We start from the raw sequence: 18302 nt of genomic DNA on the forward strand, positions 1-18302 counted from the left end.
GCCCCCTCCCTGTTTTTATTCCCTTGAACAGGGGGAATGCCTGGAACAGCAGAAGCAGACCTCCTGCAACTTCCAGATGACAGCATGAGGACAAAAGCCAGCAGGCTAAGCACAGCAGAGTGGGAAGAGAGCTGAGTCCCTTATGGCATCATTTTGCAGCTGAACTGATGCCAGCAACAACCTGCCTCTGGACTTGTGAGAAAATTTATCTATTATTTGTTTAAGCCTAAAGTTGGGTTTTCTTTTCCTTGCAAAAGCATCAGTTCTAACTTGGAGTTAATTTCTCTTTTTAGCACACCAGTCTGGTCTCATTTCTGGGTACTGTCTCATCTGACACTTATTGGGACCTCACATTCACACATCCCTGGCCCAACGTCTCTGGGAATTTTAGTTTTCCTTTTGTTGTAGCTTTGAGCTCTATACTTTGCCCTGCCCACCACTGGATGTCCACCTGCACTTTTCTCTAAAGAGTTGATAGTTTACTCCAACATGAATATTATGTTTTTAAAATATGGGAAACGATGCAGGAAGGACCTACTACGTGTCAAGGCTCCCCCTCCCCCCCAAACACACTCACATACCAGATATATATAGACCTTACCTCACTGACTCTTCACAGAGGCCCAGTGTGGTAGGTATTAGCCTTCTCCCCCACCCCTTTTATAGCAGAGAAAACGTAAGCACAGAGAGGTTGGGGCATTTGCCCAAGGCCTCTCAGCTAGCAGTTAGTAGAGCCAGTTTTTACATCTACATCTACTGGATCTCAAATATGCCCTTGACTTTCGAGAGACAGGCTTGTATTTGTCAGGGTTCTTAGCTGCAAACAAAGTAGTGCACTCTAGTTCATTTAAGCAGAAGGGCATTTATTTCAGGGTATAAGGTAGCTTACAGAATTTTCAAGAGCGCCAGGGACCAAGTTAAATGCTGCACAGCTCAGAAATACCCAACCACACCATGGACTGTCAACACAGAAATCCCATGGCTCCTTGCGCTTGTAAGCACCGGGCGCCCACGACGCTAGGGCGCGGGGAGGCGTATCCTGCCACAGCAGCCGTGGAAGAATCAAATGCCTCCGCCACAGGAGCCAGTCGGCTGCCGTGCAGCTGCCTCCTCCTGGGACTTTTTCACTTTCCAAGTCTCCCAAGCTGGCTTGGCAAAACCTGGGTCGTGTATGTAGCTGGTCCACAAGGGAGTCTAGGAAACTGAGTTCTTAGTTTTCCAGCATCTAGAGGTCAGGATGGCAAGTAAGAAGGGTTTGGAACTGGGACTGAATGAGCCAATAGGAGGCTCTGCCACAGGCTTCCTTAAAGAAAAATCTTTCTTTATTGGGAGAGCTACTTAGTTAAGCACTGCCACAAGGCAGGGAGAGCAAATGGATTGCAATTCAGGGGCTTCTCTGAAAAGTTCATAGTGTTAGATGAGATTTTTTTAAAGATTTTATTTTTCCTTCTTCTCCCCAAAGCCCCCCAGTACGTAGTTGTATACTTTTAGTTGTGGGTCCCTCTAGTTGTGGCATGTGGGATGCCGCCTCAGCATGGCTTGATGAGCGGTGCCATGTCGAGCCCAGGATCTGAAGTGGTGAAACCCTGGGCTGCCAAAGCAGAGCGCACGAACTTAACCACTCGGCCACGGGCCGGCCCCAAGTTCACAGTGTTAGGATGATTGAGATGGAATTTCAGGAATGAGGGCCGTGATGAATGAATGATGCCTCCGCTGAGCTGAGGAGGAGGAAATAGGGGATACTCGCTACAGGTTGAAGAGTTATTCCTGAAATTTGTTTTAGGTAGCTCAGTATATAAACTTATTAAAATATTCACAGACTTCTTGTTTAAGATGGTGATCTACTTCAAAGAAATTCAACACTTAAAAATTTTGTTTTACCCTCTTTTAAATTTACTTCTGGAGGAATATGGCCAAAGAAAGCCTTTCTTTCTGCTCCTCCATGAGCATATGGAAAAGCCAACCTGTGGGACATCCTTTCTATTTGCTGTGATCGTACATGAGATGTTAAATAAAAGGCCTTTCTCTTGATGAGAAGTCTTGTTGGATTGATAGGGTGGAGGAATACTTTCTAGCTGCTCCCATACCCAACACATTAGCAATGGGCACATTTTAACAACGTAAAAAACCAAACCTTGGTAAGCTTCTTCATTGATTATTCTATGCTAAATTGTAATTTTTTTTTTCCTTTCAACGGCAATGTTCATTAATTTAATACCACCAGCTAGCTGACAGGTTGTCCTCTAGCCTGTCAAAGGCATTGACGAGTGACAAGGATATTGCTTTTCTTGAAGGATTCTGGGGGGGGGGCTTTTTACTCTCACTCAAAGGGTACTGACAGCAGAGAATGTCACTTCACTGGCAAGGAGTCTCCAACTGGCAGATTGAACATTTCCTGCTGCTGCCAGAAACCAGATACCACAGAGTGAAGCTCTTCTTTGCATTCAGCGTCCTCCCCCCCGCTTCACCCCCCTCCCCACCGCCCTGTTCATTCATTTTCAGAGCCTGTTTTTCTTTTGACAACACTTCCCAGAGAGAAGTGTGACAAGTGTACAAATGAACTGTCTATTCCTACTTTGCAGTATAACAACATGTCTACTGTCGTAAATCCTCAAACATAGCAGCTTCTAGTTCATTTTCTTGATGTATTCATTACAGTAGCTATACTGGGGGTTATCGCAGCAAATTTTCGTTAGTGAATATCTCAAAAGATAAAAGTGTGTCTCTCTGAAGGATTGCATAGCTTTCATAAAGATTACTATGAAGTTACTTCAAACCGAATCATGCTTTTCCTATTAACATCACCTTACAAAGGAGGAATTTCATGCTTATAAAAAGATTAGTCTCAACATGGATGTAAAAACACTCAAGAGAACACAGCAATTAAGAAAAAAACTTTGAAAAGAAAAAGGAACATCGGTAATAACAATTGTAGCACAGATTCAGTGTTTGTTGGACTAAAATCATGTTATTTGAATATAGATCCTCCTGTGTCATTAGGCCTAGTTAATAAGTAACCCTTTTAAAAATCTCAGATCTACTGCTTTTAGCCATTTGTTGCAAAGGGATTTAGGTTTTGCTGTTTGCTCATCAGTTTGCTTAATTTTGTTAAAGACTTCTCTTTGTACAGTAGGTCTCACTGCTTTCAAAATACCTGATAGATAAAATGCTCGATTGGCGTCTTTCGTATGAGTTTTCTGCTATCGTTGGTGAGCCCAGGACTGAATCTTATTTCCAGAACCAGGCCTACTGCCTGAGCCATAATACATTGTCAATGACTGGATAAGTTAACTTTAACTCCCACATGCTGTGAAATAATCACTGCCCTAATTTTTTTTATTTCTCTAAGTTTGTATGTCAGCATAGGAGGTTTTATTTAAATGGAATAATGTAAAGTAATTAATAGCAAAAGATGAGGTAAAAGTAAGGAAAAGGAAGAGAGCAGATCGTTGAGAAGAAAGAAACTCATAGAAGTTTGGATAACAAGAATGTCTGGTTGAACAGTTGCTAGTTGAGGGCTGGTTCAGCCTAGAGTAGGGGTTGGCAAACTGAATTTTTGGCCAAAACTGGCCCAGTGCCTGTTTCTGTACAGCTCATAAACCAAGAGTGGTTTTATATTTTTAAATGGTTGAAAAAAACGAAAGAAATCTATTTTGTGGCATGGGAAAATTTTAAGAAATTCAAATTTCAGCATCCATGAATAAAGTTTTATCAGAACACAGCTGCTCCATTGGTTTAAGTATTGTCTATGGCTGCTTTCACACTACAAGGGCCAAGTTAAGTGATTGTGAAAGAGATCATATAGTCTGCAAAACCTAAAATGTTTACTATCTGGCCATTTACAGCAAGAAGTTGTTGACCCCTGGACTGGATTTCTGAGTTTAAATTTTGATACTTCTCTCTTCCTCACTTCTCCTTTTCTACACCCCTCCTTTTCTTTTCTTTTCTTTTTTTTTTTAAAGATTTTATTTTTCTCCCCAAAGCCCCCCGGTACATAGTTGTGTATTTTCAGTTGTGGATCCTTCTAGTTGTGGTGTGTGGGACGCCGCCTCAGCATGGCTTGATGAGCGGTGCCGTGTCCCAGCCCAGGATTTGAACAGGTGAAACCCTGGGCCACTGAAGCAGAGGGCACAAACTTGACCACTCAGCCATGGGGCCGGCCCCCTCTTTTTCTATACGCATCTTCGGAAGCCACAATCTGAGCTCAGAGGTGGCATCTGGTCAAAGAGCAGGTCTTGGTTTACGCCTACGTCTGAAGTAGAAGAGGCCCAGAAAGGGCAGAGAACTTGATAGAAGGCAAACCTGGGTTTAGATTCTGGCTCTGCTGGTTGTATATCTTTACTTAATGAATGTCAGTTTTGTCCTCTGTAAAATGGGGATAATACTTCACAGATATGTAGTCGAAAAAAGTTGAATATGTGCAATGCCTGATATATACTATCTTCTCAACAAATATTAGCTTTCTTTCCAGTTATCTAAGGGACAGTGCTCTGTGCTTGTGGTTGTTTCCCTAAATTCACAGAGATGGTTTGGAGAGGAAGAATTCCTTGCATGGAAAAAACCAGGAGTATGTGTGGAGGAGGAAGACATATCCTCTACCTTCTGGCTGGCCTATGAATTAAATTGATGTGAGACAGAATAACAGGAAAAAATCAAACAAAGCTTATAACACATGTACATGGGAGACACTCAGGAAAATTGAGCAACTCACCAAAATGGCGGAGGCTCTCATCTTAAATACCATCTTCAGCTAAAGACAAAGGAGGATGTTGGGGGTGGTGGTTTGGGGCTTCAGAGGGGAGGAAGGCAATTTTCACATGGAGATGGAAAAGCAAATGTTTGGTAAACAGAACTTTGATGAGAGTGGGCTTAGCTAGGATCCTCCCAGTCTACTGATACCCAGAGTTATCTATGGTGATACCCTGTCCTGGGGACAGGCCTTTATTTTAAATTTCTTTTAGACAGTTAGGGGGAAGGTCAAAGTTTCTTTCAGAGTCTTTTGTTCTTAAAAATAATCAAGGCAGGGCTGGCCTGGTGGTGCAGCTGTTAAGTTCTCACGTTCTGCTTTGGTGGCCTGGGGTTCACCGGCTCAGATCCTGGGTGCAGACATGGCACCACTTGGCAAGCCATGCTGTGGTAGGCATCCCACATATAAAGTGGAGGAAGATGGGCACGGATGTTAGCTCAGGGTCAGTCTTCCTCAGCAAAAAGAGGAGGATTGGCAGCTGATGTTAGTTAGGTCAGGGATAATCTTCCTCAAAAAAAAAAAAAAAAATCAAGGCAAGGAAAAGAGAGACACTTTGGGGTGGCCAATTCTGGTCCCCCACGTATGTCTAGACTTACACTTATAATGACTCTCATTATCCAGTATTATTTCCTTTCTTGTGGAGATCCCTAAAATAACAACAAGATCCTGGCCAATCTCTACATGCTTTTTGACCAAAATGCTCTTAAATTCTTTGACCATATGCTCTCAAAGGTCTACTGCAAGCACTAAGCAATTTGCCATGTTTTTGAATGTTACTCTTTTTTTCTATACAAAATGTAGATATTCATTAAAATTCTCACACTTAAAATGCTTCCATGGTTATATCTCAACTTTGATTTTGTTCTCGATAGAAGCCACAGTGATGACTCAGTTCATTCCATGAACCTTAAGTCTATTTTGCTAAAATAGACAACAGCTGAGCCATATTTATGTCATAATCTAATGAACCAACAGTGTATAAAATAACATTATAAATCTGGTTCTTTTTTTGTGAAGGAAATTCACTTAAAATACAATTTCCTTTTATATTTATCTAAAGCACACACTGTATGATTTTTTTTTTTTGAGGAAGATTAGCCCTGAGTTAACCACTGCCAATCCTCCTCTTTTTGCTGAGGAAGACTGGCCCTGAGCTAATATCCGTGCCCATCTTCCTCTATTTTATATGTGGGACGCCTATCACAGCATGGCTTTTGTCAAGCAGTGCCATGTCCACACCCAGGATCCAAACCGGTGAACCCTGGGCCGCCAAGAAGTGGAACTTGTGCACTTAACCACCGGGCCAGGGGGCTGGCCCCCTGCACTGTATGATTTTTACATATTTTTTTTTTCTACTTGATCTCTAGAGGTAAATATTAAGTTTTGGAAAACCTTAGAGTTTTTGCTAAATAGACTCGGTCCTGATTTTGATAATTAAGATGAGCTTTGCTGTTTCATTATCTGTAAAGTGGGGATAACTTTAATTTCACATTCTTAATTTGAGTTTATGTTTGCATAAAAGAAGAGCTAAGAGCAGATAGAAAGAGCTCTTCAAGTCTGGAAGTAGCACAGAGTGAGAATTCCTTCACAAGCTGATGCAGAAAATAGATCTGCTTCCTAACAATACCCTGGTGGTGGCAGGGTTGCCAGTGGGGTTGGCCATGGGCAGCTGGATACTGTGCCTTGAGTGCCATGGCATGGGACTATGGGGAGGTCCCAGACTCACAGTCTCATCCTGGATATCCTTCTTCCTCTGCCCCACAGGTGTGACTGGTGGGGGACTGGCTGAGCTGGGTCAGGGAAGTTGCTGGAGAGTGGCTGATTCTTGCCTTTTGCCTGAACACTAGGTGTATCAAGATAAGTCCACTTATTCCATCCCTCAGTGTTCTCTCTGTGGATTGGGTATTTTGCCTGTGTGGTGAGCTACAGCCACGGGGTCTCATTTCTTAATTGGGTAAGGCTAAATTATCAAAGGTCCCAAGCATGGAGGTTCTGGTCTATTTTTCCCCTCCTCGTTTCCCAGCCCAATGAAGGCAGCCACTAGGTGTCTGTATCTGCTCTGTTGTCCCAAACTTACCCTCGGGTGGGCTATCTTAAGGTCTAGACTGGAGCAGAGGGAGTTAATATGATCATTTTGTCTTCCCCACAAAGCTTCATCTTCCAAACTACACTTTATCAGTACTAATAGTAATGTTTGAGTTTCCATCTGTCTTATTCCTTTGTAATATTTCTCAAATGGTCCAGAACCCAGGTGGGAAGAGAGGTACTACTTATGAATTGCCCTCAAAGACTTGATCAAGAGCGATCCCCTCGAACGGTCAATCATCACTTTTACACAAAGGAGGAGGAGTGAAATGAATATTGGACATAGTTGTTGACATACAACAATTTGGACTTACACAATTTTTAAGTTATATCTTGATAGATATGGGCAACTGCCCTTAGTTAGAGGTAGGTCAGAGTTAGCTACGCCCCCATCCCTCACTACCACGTTGTAGTGAAAGCAAGATTCAGACAAAGTTAGGTCACCCATACAGATATTTATTGAGTGCGCACTTATCAGCAAGCAGGCACACAACAGTTCATACGATCTGTTCTCTTTGGTTAGATGAAGGCCCAGTCTGTTCTCTTAGGTGCTGGAGCACACCTTCATAAAAGGTTCATTCTGAGGCAGCAGTGTCAGTATTCTGGAGGCAGGATTCGACTAACTTCATCACTGTCTTCAGGCAGCTGAATCCTCTAAATCAATGGCTGGACATAAGAGGCTTAGGGGTTAAGATATGGACGCCATGCCTTAGGGACCAAGCTCCAGAACATTCTAGATTCTTATACTCTGTTCCTGCCAAGAGTGGCTCAAAGACTTCAGCAATCTACATATCTTGACTGCCATCAATTTTACCAGTGAGAACTCTTTTCTAACATAATGATGCTAATTAACAGTCTCCATGCTTATTAAAGATAAAGCATTTATAGAGTGCACTTTCTGATTAGCATGCTGGCTGGCCCCCTGAGGGGTTGGGGGAGTTCCCAACAAGGGCACCTGACTTGGGGCCGGCCCGGTGGCACAGGCGTTGGGTTTGTGTGCTCCGCTTCCGTGGTTCTAGGTTTGCCGGTTTGGATCCCGGGCACAGACCTACGCACTGTTTATCAACCTATGCTGTGGCAGGCGTCCCACGTATAAAATAGAAGAGGATGGGGACTGATGTTAGCTCAGGGCTGATCTTCCTCAAGAAAAAAAAGGAAAGGGCATGTGACTTACCTACCTCACATGTACTGCAGAGCGCACGGCCTCTGCAAATGGCTTCTTCAATATCTTTACAGTCTCGGTTATCAAGCTGAAGGAGTTCAGGGCATACCACCCCAAAATACGCCACTTTGTTGTATTGCTTATTTTGAACAGAAGGCTCTTGAAAAACAGCAAATGCAGGGAGATTTTCTTTGAACTCCCCTTATCTGCCTAAAGACAGATCCTCCAAAAAGAATTCAATTGTCCTAGATCCCTCCCCCTAGTTTCATCAACCAGGGAAGCCTGACTCTGATCACAGGAGAGGAGACTAGAGGTCAACCCCACCCCCAGACAAACTGTGTCACAAACTGTCATATCTCCTATCTATTCTTCTAAGGCCCATTTATCTTTCCAAAAAATCGCTTACTCCCTTCTAAGTGGCAGATCCCGTTGCCCCTTGCCCTATTAAGACTGTATATAAGCTCTCAGATCTCATAGCTTTTTGGGGTATTCGCTTTTTTTTTTTTTTTACTATGATGCCCCATGGATGTAATATTAAAAATTAATAAATTTGTATACTTTTTCTCTTGTAAATCTGCCTATTGAATTTTCTTTCATAGACCCAGCTATCATATATAGAAGTATGATAGTAGGAAAGTCTTTCTTCTCCTACAAAGGTTTATAGCCTTGTACATGCCTGTATATAGAGAAGAAACAAAATACCAAGGTTCTTTTTTTTTTTTTAAGATTTTCTTTTTTTCCTTTTTCTCCCCAAAGCCCCCCAGTACATAGTTGTATATTTTCAGTTGTGGGTCCTTCTAGTTGTGCTATGTGGGATGCCACCCCAGCATGGCCCGATGAGTGGTGCCATGTCCGCGCCCAGGATTCGAACCAACAAAACCCTGGACCGCTGCAGCGGAGTTCGCGAGCTTAACCGCTTGGGCACGGGGCCGGCCCCAATACCTAGGTTCTTATTTCCTTACATATTTAAACTCTCCAGTTGAGGAGAAAATTTAAAATTTGTGAACAATTAATTTTTTCCCATTATTTTTTGATCATCAGTTATATTATTCTTTTTGGCTTCCTTCTCAATGTTTGAACACATTCCTTATTTATTTATTTATTTTTTAAAGATTGGCACCCAGGGGCTGGCCCCGTGGCCGAGTGGTTAAGTTCGCGCGCTCCGCTGCAGGCGGCCCCGTGTTTTGTTGGTTCAAATCCTGGGCGCGGACATGGCTCCTCTCATCAAACCACGCTGAGGCAGCATCCCACATGCCACAACTAGAACGACCCACAGCAAAGAATATACAACTATGTACCAAGGGGCTTTGGGGAGAAAAAGGAAAAAAATAAAATCTTTAAAAAAAAAGATTGGCACCTGAATTAACATCTGTTGCCAGTCCTTTTTTTTCTTCTTCTTCTCCCCAAAGTCCACCAGTACATAGTTGTATATTCTAGTTGTAGGTCCTTCTGGCTGTGCTATGTGTGGGATACTGCCTCAACATGGCCTGACGAGAGGTGCTAGGTCCATGCCCAGGATCCGACCTGATGAAACCCTGGGTCACAGAAGCAGAGTGTGCGAACTTAACCATTCAGTCATGGAGCCAGCCCCAACATGTTCCTTATTATATGTTGTAAGTTGAATGATTCAGAATTTACTTAACTCCCCCCTTTCTGCCCTCTACTTTTTATATTTTTCCTCAGACCAACTGGTAGTCATAGTTCAATTTTGCGCTGTAGGTTTGGTTGAATATGATCATTATCGTAACTATTATTCCATAGGGTCCCCTAACCCAAATTATTCTGCATCCCATCTCTTTCCAAAAATTACAACATTTGTGTGTGTGTATGTGTGTGTGTGAGGAAGATTATTCCAGAGCTAAAATCCATTGCTAGTCTTCCCCTTTTTTTGCTTGAGAAAGATTGTCCCTGGGCTAACATCTGTGCCACACTTCCTCTATTTTGTATATGGGACACTGTCATATCATGGCTTGATGAGCAGTGTGTAGGTCCACTCCTGGGATCTGAACCTGTGAATCCTGGGCTGCCGAAGTGGAGCACGCAAACTTAACCACTACGCCATCAGGCAGCCCCCACATCACAGCATTTTGCACAAGTTTGGAAGGTGGTAACCTGTGTCCCCCAAAATGAGTGATCCAGAGGAGCCCAAGTCAAACTGGTGAGCTCAATAAAGACATAATGGGATAATTCCCTTTGGTCTCAAATGTGTTCCTTTAGAGATTGGTTGTATCTAAATGTTTATTTTTTACTATCCATTCAGAAGAGCCAAGTAGGGCATGAGCCCAATATTATGAAGTAAATGGGCCAAATACTATGGTTTGGTGGGTTAAGAATGGAGCCCTCACTCAACGTTCTTCATTATAGCCTGTGGATATATTGGAAAAATTGCTAAGAGAGCATGCTCTTTAGGGTAAAAGGACAAAGTAGTGTGGCCTGGTACAGCAACTCTCCTGGTGACTTCTCCCCACCTCACAGTTTATCCACTAGGAGTCCTTCTTAGCCCATGCCCTTGGTCTCATAGAAGGACATGGATTTGAGTGCTCCTCTACCTGTCTGTTCCCAGCCACTTTCCAAGGGTGCCACAAGTATATTATCATGGAGAATGCTTTCTATGGAGTAAGACGGATCCTGAAAGCATCAGTCACATGTGAGATGGAGCCAACCTCACTCATTTATCTCATCAGAATTCTGCTTGTCATATCTGGTAAACAATCAAAAGGGTTTGGGATTTCTTTATTTTTGTCTTAAAGATGAATAATAGAATTTCTGGTCCTGAAGTGAAAAAATGGTTTTTAAAAATTAACTTGGTGTGTTGTGACATGAGTTATGTCCTCCAGACCCACCCCTGTTCCTGTCCACATCCCTCGACTACTTGTCCTCTCTTGGGGCCCTGCATGTTCAGATACATGACATGCTCCCATAGTCCGGAAAGCCTGCCCCTCATGCCCTTGCTGCCTCCTGTTTTGTGTATCAATTGCTTCAATGGTTCATTTCGAATTTCAGTTGTAGTAACTGCTTCAGGTATGATGTTTGGAAACATAAACAAAAATCAGCAATGATAATTCACTTGACTGATACTGCATTGCTTAAGCCTTAAAATACATTCTCTAGTTTGTTATTATATAAGTTAGGGGTCTGTTTTTTGACAACCCAGGTTACTAGTCTTTTCACTGGGACCGCTTGTTGCGCCCTTGGTCTGACTGAAGGCCCGCAAAGCTTAAACCAGAATAATTGTCAAAACTAGTTAGGAAAAGCCTCGCAAGTCTCCCAGTGCAATGGGAAAAACCTGGTCTAACTGACGTCCTAGTCATGTCCCGGGCTGTACCCTCTCAGGATGTGTCCACTGACCAAAGCGAGTTGTTTCCATCACTATGTCTCTATTGAGCTCACCAGGGCATGGCTTGGCATGGCAGGGCATGCCACCTTCAAAGCCTGTGCAGTTTGTTGTTCCAGCCACTGGTACTTCTCTCTTTGGGCTGTGACTGGTGGACACAAGCATGACCAATCCACTCTTGAATCATGGTAACAGGTATTTAGATGAGCAAGGTGAGTAGGAACTACCGGAATGTCCTCATACAGTTGAGGTAAGGATTAAATGAGATAATGCACATAGAGCTCTTACCACAGAGCCTGGAACATAGTAGTTGCTCAGTTAATGTTATCTGTGATTATATTAGGACACACATACGCCCTTCAAAACTTAGCTCTAATATGGCCTCTTCTGTGAAACCTCCCAGACAATTCCCAAGGCCATAGATATAAAAGTCATTGGAGGTGCTCAAGACTTTTCACCTTACAAAGACTTTTCACCTTACAAAGACTTTTCATCTCTATCATCTCATTTAATTTTTTTTGTGTGTGTGTGTGTGTGAGGAGGATTGGCCCTGAGCTAACGTCTGTGCCAGTCTTCCTCTATTTCATATGTGGGATGCTGCCACAGTGTGGCTTGATGAGTGGTGCTAGGTCTGTGCCCGGGACTGAACCTATGAACCCCAGACTGCCAAGATGGAGCATGCGAACTTAACTACTATGCTACCGGGCCGGCCCCTTTGATTTTTATGACTGCCCTGGGAGGCTATATAGGTATTATTATTATTATTCCCATCTGACAGATGATAAAACCAAAGTCCAATAGGATTAAGTGACTTTACCAAAGCCACATTGGACATGAATCCAAGTTGTGTGACTTATAATCTACTGTTTTGTCCACTACAGTATTTTGGTAGAGAATATGACTCATAATTTTGAGGCACTCACTGCGGATGGAGGAGGAAGTGGTAGAAAGTCCAGTGAGAGAGGAGTACCTGTGGTAGGAAAGAAGCTTATAATAACAGTTGTTGAACATCATTTCTCAGTTGTGAGGCATTGGGCAAAGTACATAACCTCTCTGTGCCTTCATCCCCTTATTGGTAAAATAGGAATATTGTTGTGATTATCATCGCTATAATTACCCTCAGTCTCCCAGGGTTATTGTAAGGGGTGAATTAGTTAATATATGTAAAACACTTAGAACAGGGCTTGGTATAGAGGGGCATTCAAGACATGTTATCTTTTTAAAAAAATTGAAAAAAAGGATAATGAGTTAGAAGAGAGTCAACCTTCACATCTATTTACCAATTGAACATCAAAAGCTTGGAACTGGGGGCCAGCCTGGTGGCACAGCAGTTAAGTGTGTACATTCCGCTTTGGTGGCCTGGGGTTCGCCAGTTTGGATCCCGGGTGCGGACATGGCACTGCTTGGCATGCCATGCTGTGGTAGGCGTCCCACATATAAAGTAGAGGGAGATGAGCATGGATATTAGCTCAGGGACAGTTTTCCTCAGCAAAGAGAGGAGGATTGGCAGCAGTTAGCTCAGGGCTAATCTTCCTCAAAATAAATAAATAAAAATAAAAGAAATTAAAAAAAAAAGCTTGGAACCGATTTTCCCTAATTATCCAAAACTGTAGTTGTGCATGAAATAAATTGTCAATGAGGTTTGTATAGCTCTGTCTAGCATGTGGCTATGGGCTGGGCATGGCATCTTTTGGTTTGTCAGTATCCTCAGGAAAATGGGCCAGTATATCCAGGGACTTTATTAGGAGAAATCAGAGAACAGATTAAAGAACTATCATGGCATGTGCTTTATACTTATTAAAATTGTTTTAAAAGAACAGAGAAAGCTAAAATGTCAAAAAAAGAGAAGCTAAGAAGTTGAGCTGGGTGTGCAACACAATGCCAAACCATCTAACTTCCCTCCACTGGCAATGAAAGAAAGCATTTCCGAAATGAAATGATTTTAGTAGATATAGTGATTTGTTTGACCTGGTTTCCTAAAAATTATCTGGCAAGCTGTTTATGTAACCATGGCATCAGCTGGGTTTCCATGGTTACAAAAATAATTACTTTTCCACAGTCTTTGCAACAGAGAAGTGTTTGATTATCAGCTTGAAATTGCTTTGTAATCCAAGGAATTTTATTTCAACTGAAAGAACGAAACTTAATGTTTAACTATTTTTCTGGAATTGGTCATGTTTTAAAAGGATAAGAAGAGACAGATTACGGAGATATTCTATTAATTGTGTGGAGTATGTTTTGTTTCTAGAACTAAGCATCCATCCTCAGTTAATAAGATGACAGTTCACTCTGCAGGACCCACGTGCTGCCCTGAGCATCCATGCATGTGTTCCTGGTCGCTCCTTTTCCATGCCCTGTGACTCTTCTCTCAAGTCCCTCTACTACCCTGCCTTCCTCTCTTTGAGAAGTTGACTGGAGACAGAAAATAGAGTCCTTCATCTTATTCAAATAGGTAAAAGGAAAAACACAAAGACCTCAGTGAGAAAATTGCAAAGATGGAGAGAGAGAAGAAATATAAATGATAAATAAATAAACATAGTGATTTTGGTCAGAAGGTTCAATCTCAATGATAGTTATCACCAAAATGTAGACTGAAATGACAATAATACTCCCTTTTTGCCTGTCTCATCAGCAAGGATTCTTAAAAGTAATAGTACTCAGCAGTGACAAACGCATGCTAAGCCTGGAGCTTCTTCCGTGATGTGAAAATTAGCACTCAGCCTTCAAAACATGCGTTTTCTTTGCCCAGTCACTCCACTGGCAATGGAGTTTTACCTTATAGGAGTAAAGGTAAAACTCCAACAATAGGAGAATGATCATGATTATTTCTTTTTAATTATTTTAAAATTTCTTTTAAGCCCTTAACTATGAGCTAAGTTCAAATCTAAGGTCTTTACACGTATTTTGTCATTTAGTCTTCATCGGAACTCTATGCGATAGATACTGTTTTTCCTCTTTTATCCCAAAGAGGAAACTGAGGTACAGAGGACATAAGGAACTTACTTGCCCAAGGACACACAGACAGGAAGTGGCTCCCATTCTGCAGCCAGGCCCTGAACCACTGTGCCCGACTGCCTAGTTCCAGAAATGGCTTAAGGCAGCAGGCAGAGCTAGATAAAACACAACACAATTTTAAGAATTCTGTGGAAGAAAGAAAAAATAATGGTGAGGACATAAAACAAGGCTAGGAATGAGACTAAACATATGTATTATTTGACCTATACACTTGCTAAAAGGAGGCCACAAATGTGCCTACAAGCTTTTTGGCAGCCCATGGATAAAGGGAGATCTGATCAGTTACGCAATTCACAGTGCTCGTGAGATAGGAGCAGACCAATCACTCAGGAGAAGACCAACTATTCTTGGTAATAAGACCAGACACAGATTTACTCCACAAGATACAGAAGGTTCTCATGAAAAGAGACACTGTGTAAGGTCATGACTGATGACCTCAATAGTATCTTTGTGTAGACAAATGACCGCTTCTACTGGCTGAGGCTTCCAGCTTTTCTCATTGGGTCTCCTGACCCAACATCAAAACATGGTACCAGGTGAGCAGGATGTAGGTCAGGCACATCATTCTGTACTGCTCTGGAGATTATAGAGTACCTGAGAGTAAGTGGGCTGATATTCTTTTTATTATTATTTTTTTTTTTAGATTGGCACTTGAGCTAACATCTATTGCCAATCTTTTTTTTCTTTTTCTTCTTCTTCTCCTTCTCCCCAAAGCCCCCCCAGAATATAGTTGTATATTCTAGTTGTAGGTGCTTCTGGTCATGCTATGTGGATGCCACCTCAGCATGGCTTGATGAGAAGTGCTAGGTCCATGCCCAGGATCCAAACCCAGGAAACCCTGGGTAACCAAACCAGAACGCATAAATTTAACACTCCACCATGGGTCCGGCCCTGCTGCCATTCTTTAAATAATCCTCCCTTTGATAAATGTCATGGGACATTAGACTGAGACTGTGCTTTTCAACAAGAACCTAGAATTCAACTTTCCTATTTTGTCAGACAGGTTCATATGTGTTAAGCACCATTGGATTGGCGATAGAAATGATTTAAAAATGTTATAATATGAAATGTCAATTATGCAGCTCTTAAAGATGATGCTTAGGAAGCATTTTGACCATATGACAAATTTCTCAGACTATAATATTAAATAAATAAAGCAGGATACAAACGTATATATCGCATACGATGCCAGCTATGTTTAAAATATATGGTAGCAAGATATGAATCTTCAGTTTTTCTTAACATAGAATCTTATTTTTTCCTTTTATTTCCTGCAATAGAAGAATGCAAGACACTTTCTGGATGGACTGGAATATCTCGGAAAGAGGCACCAGTTTTCAGTTACTAATTGCTTGGGTCCCAGGTTTGACTGGCCATCAAACCAAGTGGAAAGAAGAAGAAAACAGGTCTTGTTTTGATTTGGTTTATTTGGGGTGCAGGAGACTATGGGAGGGGACATAAAGACAATGTACGGAAAGCAGATCAGGGAGAAGGGTAGCAAGGAGCAGGGTTTCCAGAGGGGCCTTCGGAAACCTAGAAGCTCATCCCTGAGGTTGCCCACAAAGAGAGAGGGTCCAGGCTAGGAGATTTCTGTGCCCAGGAGAGGCTTGGGAGCTGAGCCCTCATACTCCATTAGATAGACCTGCAGTTGAATAACAACATGCCCATCATCAGCCTCCAGGGTCTACACCAGTTTCTTCTCACAGAGATGCAGGGAGGGCCTTGCTCCTCCCTGAACTTGCATTAAACTGGTCATTGCCCCATCACAGGACTTTGCTGGATCCCTCATTCATTACCCCGTATGATCATCATCTTAACCATACCACAGGACACCAGTACAACAAAATGGGGGGTGGGGTGGGTAGAGTTCCTAGATCTAGAAAGAAGAGGTTGAACCAGACAAGCTTGAGATTATTTTAATAGCGTGCATGTGTGTGCATGCATACACGTGCACACACATACACACATGCACACTAAGTACTGAAAGAAACTGCACCTCCTCAAGGATCCCCCCTTGTTTCCCCTACCTGCCCCTTAAATATGGGCGTTGCCCAGGGTCCATTCTCAGCCCTCCTTCTCTTCATTCTAGATAATCTCCCTGAGCCAGTTTCAACTTCCACACAAATTCTGATGCACATTAAATCTGAAATCTCCAGGGGCTGGCCCCGTGGCCGAGTGGTTAAGTTTGCACGCTCCGCTGCAGGCGGCCCAGTGTTTCGTTGGTTCGAATCCTGGGCGCGGACATGGCACTGCTCATCAAGCCACGCTGAGGCAGCGTCCCACATGCCACAACTAGAAGGACCCACAACGAAGAATATACAACTATGTACCAGGGGGCTTTGGGGAGAAAAAGGAAAAAAATAAAATCTTCAAAAAAAAAAAAAATCTGAAATCTCCAGTATGAGTCTCCTTAAATTACTGCCTAAGGACATCCAAAATGGTTTCCGCGCAAGAAACACATCTAGTTTCTCACTTACAAGCTTTTTATTTTTGTCTTTGCTTTTGTTCCTTAATCCCTAAATCCTTGACAAATATTGTTCCCCTGTAAGAAGGAGGGTCCTGGGAAGGAGAAGAACTTTTGTGCTTATAATCCTCACAAAAACTCTGTGAAGTAGGTATAGTCACTCCTATTTATCAATGAGGAAAGTGAGGCTTGGAGCCAAAGTAACTTGCACAGGAACAAACAACTTCGAAGTAGGACGAGTGTGGCTTAAAGTCAGACCTAGTGGCTGGCCCGTGGTTAAGTTTGCATGCTCCACTTCAGCGGCCCAGAGTTTCGTTGGTTAGGATCCTGGGTGCAGCCATGGCACAGCTCGTCAGACCAAGATGAGGCAGTGTCCCACATAGCGGAGCCAGAAGGACCTACAGCTAGAGTATACAACTATGTACCAGGGGGCTTTGGGGAGAAGAAGAAAAGAAAGATTGGCAACAGATGTTACTTCAGGTGCCAATCTTTAAAAAAAAAAAAACAAAGTCAGACCTATCCATTTCCCTAAGAACAGAAGGTTGATGGTTTCATGCTGGGGAATTGAACTTCTTGTTCCCAGGATATGGGATACTATGCTAACCAGGAAATAACTAATTCTTCTCCTAAGACATGTTAGTGTATGTGGTATTTTCTAAGTCACCATAATCTTTTAACCTAAGTTTTATTCTAGAATCCTGAGCAGAGGCTGTGACCTTCTAGCTTCATCTACCCTCTGATATTACTTGGGACCTCAGCCTGTCTGCAAAAAGTTGCATTATAGGACTCACACTATAAAGAGAAAACACTCCTCCTCCTGTGTCGCCTTTACTCTCACATCCCTACCACACTACTTCACTCCTGACACCAGATGTGTGGGTTTGCCACACATCAAGCAAGTCTGGGACACCAGCTGTGTCCTACAATTCAACTCAACTCTGACACTATCTGCCTGGAGATAGCCTCAGATCCACACGTTAAGGGCTCAGTCCCACAAGACTGCCCTTCCCCCACCCGTCAATTGAAAGTCAAGGGTGTTACTTGTGCTTCTGACAGACTGGCTATAAATCAGAGGTTCCCAAGCCTCAATCCTTCAGTCCAATTAATCTGCCAAAGCAACTCACAGAACTCCGGAAAACAATTTACTAACTAGATTACCGATTATAAAGGATATGATAAAGGATACGGATGAACAGCCAGATGAAGAGAGGTACACAGGGTGAGGTCTGGAAGGGTCTCAAGTCCAGAAGCTTTTGTCCCTGTGGAGTTGGAATGTACCATGAGTGTGTTCACCAACCAGGAAGCTCTCTGAGTCCGGTCCTTTTGGGTTTTTATAGAGGCTTTGTTTCAGAGGCATGATTGATTAAATCATTGGCCATTGGTGACTGATTCAACCTCCAGTGCCTCTCCTCTTCCCAGAGGTGAGGGATAGAGGGTGGGCTGAAAGTTCCTACTCTCTAGTCATGTTGTTGGTTCCCCTGGCAAGCAGCCTCCA

At 42.7% G+C, this 18302-nt stretch overlaps 1 long non-coding RNA gene across 1 annotated transcript in view; it reads left to right on the top strand.

Moving 5' to 3' along the window:
* The window catches only part of LOC103545864 (uncharacterized), a 48544-nt gene extending 32795 nt beyond the window's left edge, over positions 1-15749 (top strand). Inside the window, exons 5-7 of the long non-coding RNA XR_011540357.1 lie at positions 32-195; positions 13624-13780; positions 15624-15749. This is a non-coding gene — a long non-coding RNA (uncharacterized lncRNA). The remainder of the gene's footprint in view (positions 1-31; positions 196-13623; positions 13781-15623) is intronic.
* The last annotated feature ends 2553 nt before the right edge of the window (positions 15750-18302 follow it).

The sequence above is a fragment of the Equus przewalskii genome, chromosome 5 (genome assembly GCF_037783145.1).
Source record: "Equus przewalskii isolate Varuska chromosome 5, EquPr2, whole genome shotgun sequence".
Classification (NCBI taxonomy): Eukaryota; Metazoa; Chordata; class Mammalia; order Perissodactyla; family Equidae; genus Equus; species Equus przewalskii.